Source organism: Glycine soja, chromosome 5 (assembly GCF_004193775.1).
Source record: "Glycine soja cultivar W05 chromosome 5, ASM419377v2, whole genome shotgun sequence".
Taxonomy (NCBI): domain Eukaryota; kingdom Viridiplantae; phylum Streptophyta; class Magnoliopsida; order Fabales; family Fabaceae; genus Glycine; species Glycine soja.
The window spans coordinates 1,237,355-1,246,765 of NC_041006.1; positions in this window are offsets into that span (position 1 = coordinate 1,237,355).

The following is a 9,411-nucleotide window of genomic DNA, read 5'->3' on the forward strand; positions in this document are numbered from 1 at the left end:
TTAAATGAATCAGATTCAATTGTTTATTGTTAAATTTTTTATTAAAAAGAAAATTTTATGATGTTATCACACCTCACTCCACTCCATTGACTCTTATCTATATTCATGCGGGATAAAAAATTAAGCATATCATATTTTAGATAAAGAGTTTTAATAAGTATAGTGAGCATGAGTTTCAAATTATTTTTTCTATTGATTTACTCTTTTTAAATAGATTTAAAATATTTTTAAAAGTCCATATCTGAAGTGACTTCAGTCAATAAAATTTTTGTCATTTTGATCTTGAAAGATAAGAATCATTAATACTTACTCAATTCATATTGATAAGTCTACGTAATCAATAATTAATAATATTTGATATTTTAAAATTAAATAAATATTATATATTACACATACTAATAATAATAATAATAATAGTTTAATACAAATTAACATGTCAATAGATAACCAAATTTTTATATTAAAACCCTTTATACAACTCAAACTTCACATATTTAATTAATTTAATTTCAGTCTGATTTAAATAAAAAATTATCAAATCTAAATTATTTAAATAAGTTTTGATAAATTTAAATTTGAGTGATTCACCCCCGCTTACACCATGTTAATTGATGGGTTTGTACATTTTTTTAACTATATCAATTGATGATGGTTTGTACGAAAGTTTTTGGATTATATAGTGCTCCATATTACATGATATAAATAGATATTGAAAATGTTGTGTTACCAACGACTTTTCGTCAAAACCGTACCACTATGTTTTCTGTCGAATTTCTTATCATATATTTTTTCCTAATTTTTTAATCAGTTTATTTTTAAAAAACTGCCACTTTTACACGTCAGCTTTTATGCAATTCGTGCATCTTATCTTATTATTCGTAACAATTTGCAACACTGATAAATATTTTATCATAAGAAAATTAAACTTTGCGGCATTCATTTCATCAAATAGAATTAAATTATAATTTATAATCATAATTAGATAAGAAATGTTAGTAATACTCTTCAAAACATTTTTACATCGTGTTATATTAAGAGAAATTATGCAAGGGCTACTAATTAAACACGAGTCTCATTAATTTACAAATAGTAATACAATAGACTGTTTGGGAATTTAGAACAAAGTTGGTGAGGTGGGAAGCTGGCGAAAGGGATCAAATGCATGATGCTTTAGGTGGAGGAGAAATTGGTTTGAATGGGAGAAATATTACTTTTTACATATATGAGTCAATTAAAAAAATTTGCAGGAAATGGATAAATTTTAAAAATATTATGAATATAAGTAAGTGGTGTTTTAAAATAAAAATTTTGAAAGAATTATTTGTTTTTTAAAAAAAATATTAAAGTCATATTTTAAAACATGACTTCAAGTATTTTATATTTATGTATAGAAGTCTGTTTTTTTTTTAAATGCAGGGAATTAAACTAAAGTCAGTCCTTGAATCTACGACTTCATTATTTTTAAAAATAAATAAATAAAACTAAAGTTGGATGTTATAATAGAATTTCTATAATATATATATATATATATATATATATATATATATATATATATATATATATATATATATATATATATATATATATATATATATATATATATATATATATATATATAATACCTGTGTTTTTTTTAAAATAATTCTTTCAAAAGTCGTGTTTTAAAACACGACTTTCATTATTTGAAGTTGTATTTTAAAATACTTACTCATATCTGTAATATTTTAAAATTTATCGCTGTAATATTTTTAAAAAATTGACCCATATATGTAAAATACCCGAGAAATAGGTTTGAATGGGACAAACAATTGCTGGAAAACTTCTTGTTTAGGAGTTGAATACCATACAACCTAAAGAGTGAGTTTACTAATTGCTAGATATGGAATGGAGATAATACATGTGTTTTTTATAGAGAAAAAGCTCCATATGCCTCGTTAAGTGAACAAGGGGATCCTATAAATACATCCTTTTTCAAGTGCTTCTAGAACATCTACATTTCGTTTAATGTATTAGCTTTTGCATAGAGGTATTATTGCACAGGATTCAAACAAAAAATAACTTGAGGAAGAAGAGAAATATTGGGCTCGATGGCATAGATGTTTCATGCCGGTTTTGTCGACTTGATGATGCAAATATAAGTCATCTGTTTTTCATGTTCCTAATTTCCTTTCATATGGAAAGTGGTTGTGGTTTCTAGCGACAATGTCCAATGATAGCAAACACTATTTTGTGCATCATTGTTATGGTCTTAAAGGGAAAAAAGTAAAAACAAAAAAGGCTTCACGAGTTGTGTGATTTGCCTCCATTTGATCTATATGGTTGTTTTTTGTTTTTTTTTTCTAGATCATATATATTTTCACTTGATTATATATATATATTTTTTCTATTACGGAATAAATTTACTTTTTTAAATATTTAATATAATTTCATACTTAACTTAAATTTGATATCTCTAGTTAAACTAGAATAACTCTGTATCAATTAATCTATGTGCTCCATGGTTGGTTGTATAGAAACAATATTATTTTAAAAGGTGATACTTGAAAATACTAAATACGTTTCGGACCTTCTAAAATTTAGATCTGCGTTGTGGCTAACTATTGTTTTTTCTTTATATTTTTTAATTGGTCTATGGATTCTATACTTTTGTATGAAAGTGTTGTGTAATATGTTCCAATTTCGTCTGTGTTAAGATATATCTTGTACCATCTTAATTATCTATTATATGCTTGCTTTGCCAATTAAAAAATATTATATCCAATAAAAATATTATTATGAATACATACAGTTCAAAATAAAACATGATATTAAGTTCCGCTTTATTCAAACTCTTTTCCATCCTTATTCCATAAACAAATTGCATCCCAACCAAACATATTAATATCAAATTAACTATACCGGATTAAGCAGCAGAGAACTAATAGCACTAGCAAGGCCTAACGGGGAGTATTGAAATGGTCAATCACCATCTGATATCCATTATCCCTGATATATACTTGTTCACACCAGACAAGTAAATTAAAAGGAGATTACCTTATGGCCACGCATGACTACCTTTTTGTGAGTTACCCCAATAAATAAACCACTAAGATTGGTACTAGATGTGCACACTGTTCACAATAATCATTTTGCTAATTGACATTTTAATTTGGACTTTAGAGTACCTTTATAGGTACCCCACCTCCTTCAATCTCGTTTTGGACCAATGTCTACAGCACGTTTTAAGCAAATCAAGTGGAACTAAAAACCACCATAAGAAAATAAATCGAATATTATAAGAAAAATAAGAAAATCTATACGACCCAAAGCTTATGAAACAAGAATCTGTTTCAGCTTTTACGTACCTTGTTCATATCAAATCACGTAATCTCTATAGAAAATTAGGTTGTCTAAAAAGAAAGTAATATGATAAAAAAAATTGTTGGTTGAAGTCACACTACTTTTTTTTTTTTTTTGACAGGGTTAGTTGAAGTCACAGTTACAAATCAAATTAAGCTAAAAGAAGAGATATAACAAAAGAATATTTAAATAAAAATGCTTTATTTCGTTCTTGAATACTCATGAGGAATCACCAAGGACATCACATAAGTATCAAAAGTATTAGCATATATAACTATTTTACATACAGTTCATATCATATATATAATTATAAATATTTCTTTTTTATATAAAAGAGAGATAATTTTTATTGTTTATTTGATTTTATTTATTTTTTTACAGAAAATATTATAAATTGTAATCTCTATAAATAAATTGTCAGGCATTCTTTTTGGGACGTATCTGACCTTTTGTTAGATAGGATTGAAAATATATTAATATTTGTTTTTATGTTAACAAAAAAAAATATAAATCTTATTGAAATCCAGGGAAATTGATATTACTGTAAAATTGCTGGGATATTTGAGTTATAAAAACCAAAATGTGATTCCATTCTTCACGTCTTTTTGAGTCAGTAGGCATCACTCCATAAGGCCAGACGAGATGATCAAAACAAAAATGATATTTTTTAATAAAATGCTAAGGTATTTTCGCTGTGCATACGTCTATACCTATTTACCAAAAAACCAATTCATACTATGCATATGATTTATCTTAACACACATCAAATGATTAAAACATATGAAAACAGAAAACTACTATTTGTCCTTTTCAATTTTCATGATCAAGATAACAGTTCTAACACTCTCACCCCATAAAAAGAGAAAAAGAAAAGTTCCTCTAGAGTAAAAATTAATAATTATAGCAACATCAACATCTAATATATCGATCTCTCTCACACATAGTAAAATATCAAAGAATACAAAACATTCAAACTTATCAAACAAACCATAACTAGAGAAAAAACTAGAAACACAAAAAGTAAGAAATAAAAATGCTAAAAAAATGCAATTACAGGTTACCTTAGAAAATGAAGGTCTGATATGTGCCTCTTAATTTTCAACAACAGCTAACATGTAATCCGCAACGCTAGTTTTGCAGGCTGCAAAAATAATGTAGAACTGCAATGAAGTTCAACATGTATAGCCCTTTTCCTTTCTTAATGTGGAGATGGATAAATAAATTGCTAAAATGAACATGTTCGAGAAAAACTAACCTAAGATCAATTCAAAGAGTAATGATACATTTTTTCTGTCTAATTAGCAAAGAACTAATTATAAATTATATAGAGGGTAATGAGCAAAGACATCGAGTTAGAAAATGATCCATCAGTTGCATATATATAGAAACAAGGGATTCTAAAGTATTATTGTATGCTTGGTTTGAAGAAAGGGAGCAAAATTGAAAATGAATGAAGCAAATCTCTCAAAAGAAAGGTTGCATTTGAAGGCATGATCATGAAAAAATGGTACTTGTTCAATTTTGTTAGTAATTGCCTGCGTACGTTGCAAACTAATTGCTATCTATAATAAATAGGGTTTAGGAGTAGGGAGGGTTTACCTACTAATTTATTAGTGGTTGTCACGTAAAGGAACAGTAAGCTCTCTATATATAGTCTCTACTACAACTGCTACTTACACTGTTTTGTGACAGTGTGTTAAGTATAGAAAGATTCACATTTACTAGAATGGGGAGAGTCCTACTTCATCTTATAGTGGTATAAAGTAACCTCGGTTTGTGTGGTATATCTATGATCGCTTCCTCGTCCCTTCTAATCTAAGTTCCAACATAAGCATATAGTATGTATGTATATATAGGTATTTTATTTATTTATTAAAACATAGGTCTGTCATGTCATAGTGAGGCTAATCAATCAGCTCCATATCTATTGTTTTACCTTTTTTCGTTGAAGTATAAGCATAGCTGCACAGCTTGAGGAACTTGCTAATTGAGGGAAAGAGAGATAGCTAGTCACAGGTCTACTACTCTAGTATATCTAGACATTACGAATGTGCCATGCCATTGCTCTTTTGACCATGTCATGTTGTTTGAAAGAAGTTTTTGTTTTTTTTTTATTCAGAAGAAGGAAATTAAATACACACATTTCAGGTACACTTCTTTTTTTGGTCTTCTGCTGCGCCATCAGAAGAGTTGGAAATGAAAAAACAAAATAAAAATCTATGGGTTGTAAATTGCTAGCCGAAGACTAATGAACCATATTTATCAACTTTGAAACCCAATACTCTCGATAAATATTCTAATGGAAGACCCAAGTCTGATGTTTTAAAAGGATAAACTTATAGAAAGATTTGTAGGTATTATTGGTGTTGTCTTTAAATTAGAATTAGAGTTTTATTTTAGTAATTTGTGTAATTTTAATGCTTGTCTTTGTTATGCAAATTACTGAAGCTAGTACCTTCAATAATTTCTAATTGGAAAAAAAATACTAATTACAGCACCTAAAGAATTATATCTAATTAGTTTTACCCGTTTTATAAGTACCAAAGGGTTAAGTATCTCTCTTAGAACCTTCAGATGTTACTTATGCACAAGTACAAGAACCCTCCGTGGATTTACTAACTATGGGTGTATTAGGTTTAAAACATGAAAATAGAATAATTTTTTTTAATTAAAATATAAAAAATGTGGATCCTAAAATAATATAAAATTTCTTTCTAATATTATTTATTTTCTCTCTATCAAACACATCATACATGTTTTCAATTCTAATAAATAAAGAAATTCAAGTATACCAAAACCCAAATAGTGAAGCAAAGATTCTATGTTATCGATTGGCATAAATTGAGAGAATCTATAATAAAATCAACTCACAAATAACAAGGGGAATCTCAGCTCTTTTTGTACGTAGTAAACTATAGTTTTTAATCAATGTCTGTTGACTCTATTCTCTTAATTAAGACCATCTATTTTCGCCTCCATGGCACCTCATTCGTACATCTGTTGCTAAAACTGAAAGACTTCAGTCCAGTGCGTATAGCATCTCATTTATGCTTTTTTGGCTGACCATTGAGGCTTAATTATGCAGACTGTTATGGCCTTATCTCATAGAGAAGTCCCTTTCAAGTTTCAGCACTCACTTCAATTGAGTTCATCAGTAATAGTGCTACACGTACGTAGCTCATAATAATTTGCCACATGCATGATCGATATTTCCGCCTACATCTTCGTTTTATACAGGATATGTTTACTTTATAAAAAAGAAATAGAAGAAAAGTAAAAAATATAAAGATTGGAATGGTTTTGTAGGTTGTTTGATAAAAAAAAGTAATAAAAACATAAAATAATATGTATATAGAATGATATAAATTTCTTAAAAAAACAACTACAAGCTAATTTTGTCATTTTGATATCTTGAGACTAGCTACTTTCTTTTCTCTTCAATCCAAAAGCATTACTTGTTAAATCTTATAAAATCAATCACTTCAAGCTCATCCAATATATTCACTGTAGTTATTTTGTATCCTCTTTTTTCTTTTTGTATGATTTTTTTTATCGACCCAATCTTGTAGCATTATACACATTACTTTCATAATGATACATAACAATAGTATTGTTCACAGTAGATATACTAATCACTTTAAATATTGGAGAAGAAGAAAAAAAAAACATTGAATTCAAAATATTGTTCAAGAATATCTATTTTCCTCGAAAAATGGAAATGAATTTCGAAAAAAGTTTCAAAAAAATAATAAGCATATATTGGTTGAGAAGAATGAAATAAAGAAAAAAAGATTTAAATTAAAATAGTGTATTAAAGGTGTGATCCACTAAATTTTTTAAAAAATCTTTTTCCTTTTCCTTTCTTCTTTCTCCTCTACCAAATGATCCTAAGTTGAACCTTATATTTCAATCTTTTCTTCCCACTTAAAACCATACCAATATAAAGAAGGAATAAATTTGGCATTATTGTGACTCACTTGTTCCAAAGAAAGGCATAGAGAAACAATTCTTTCACTTTATTTTTTAAGAATTATAACTATATATATTCTCTATCTTTCTGTCATTCACATTTCATTTTCTTCTTGCCTTTTCTCTTTCTTTTATATCGCATCAATTTTCGTACTTTTCCCGACTTCAAAATCATTTTTGGTGGATTGATTAGTTCAATTTATCTTAAAAATGTTACGAAAGCTCTTTTTTTTTTTTTTTTTTCATTTTGATTGTAGAGACGTTTCCTTGGGGGAACCTTTATAACTCTAGAGGCTATATATGCATAGTTTAGTGGCCCCACTGCAAGCGTTTTTTTACAGGAAGAAGAGCACCAGTAGTACTGCCCCTTTTTTACCTTTGGCAATGCTTTAATTATGGACCAAATTTTGTGGAGTAAAGAGGAACATTAGAAACAAGGATATATATATATATATATATATATATATATATATATATATATGTATATATAATGCCAATAAATACTCATAAGCTGTATGTAGCTACTAGCTCAGCTAAATGAGACAGCTCTTAGCTATGGTTAGTACATCCCTATCTGGGGTCGTATGCATGTTTAAGCAATGATGCATGCTTTACCCCCCAAAGCCGCTAAAAAGAACACACGTCAATCCCCTTTTTCAGAAATATCGGATTCAATTTGTAATAGCAGATCTTAAACACTGTCACATTATGATTCGTGAATCGTGAGTAGCTACTCGTCATTATTTGTCATCCTCATCCACATAAAATAAAATGTCCCAAATTATCAAAATTTATCGTCCATTTACATGATACAATTACACCAACCCTGAATCTATCATCATCAAGACTCAACTGCCAGATATCATGGTCTTTAATTGAGTTAGAAATGGCATATGATAAGTAGCAGGCTGCACTGCAAGAGGCTTTGTTAGTAAAAAAAAAAACACAGAGAGAGAGAGAGACCCATATAATTTTTATAATTGAACATACAGTCATGCGAATGCATAATGGACCTATATGTGATGTTTTCCGAAATGACGACTCCATTCAATTCTTTGTTGCAAATAAATTCCATTTGAAGATCAACCGATAGTATTAACGGCAAAAGATCCATAAAACAATATCGACATTTTATTTCAGATTATCTTTATTTTTATAATAGTTTTGGATTGTTTAATTTTTCCCCCTCTTGTAAATTATATTTACAGAATCGTGGTCTCTATTGTTGTTTATAGAAATAATTTACACACACTCCCACTTCATTACCTAATAATGGTAGTACTTGTTTGGCAATCATTCATTAACAACACTCGCCTCATGAAGATGCTTTAAGTCGATATTTAGCTTTCTAGCAAAAGACATTTTTAGTGACCACATATTTTCGGCTTAAAAGCAGCAATTAAGAATAACATGTAAGAATGTGTAATTAACTTTAAAGTACATATCTCTAACGAAGTATCTTAATACTGTATAGGTGAGTAATCTAACGGTGCAAGTGCAACTCGTAATGAAAATGTTCCCTATTTACTTATCTAAATATACTAAGAAAATTTTTTGTCACTAATATTTATAACCTATGGAATTTCAACTCGTAACTTTAAAAGATTATCTCGAAGGTGTTGGTTGATCGGATCCGGCCACACTTGGATTCCGTAAAGGCTCCTTTCAAAGAAGTTTCATTCCAGAGAGAGGAACCACCGATAGTGTATTTATTGCCTAAGAAGTGGTTCATCACATGCACAAAAAGAAAGAAAAGACAAGCTATCTCATTTTTAAAATTTATTTTAAGAAAGCCTACGATAAAGTATATTGAGATTTCTTGTGAATAACTATTACCGAGTTTGGTTTTATGGAGCAAATAATTAATCTAATCATAAATTGCACTATAAAATTATCCTTGAAGTGGAACAGTGAGAATCTTGAGAGTTTTGCTCCGAGGAGGGGTCTCCGTTAGGGGATCCTATGTCACGATATATCTTTTCCTTTATTTGTAAGGAGAAACTTGCTCTCATAATTTAAAAAAGAGTCAACAATGGTGAGTAGCAACCAATGAAAATTACCAAAAAAGAACACACGGTGTCACATCTCTTCTTTGCTGATGAA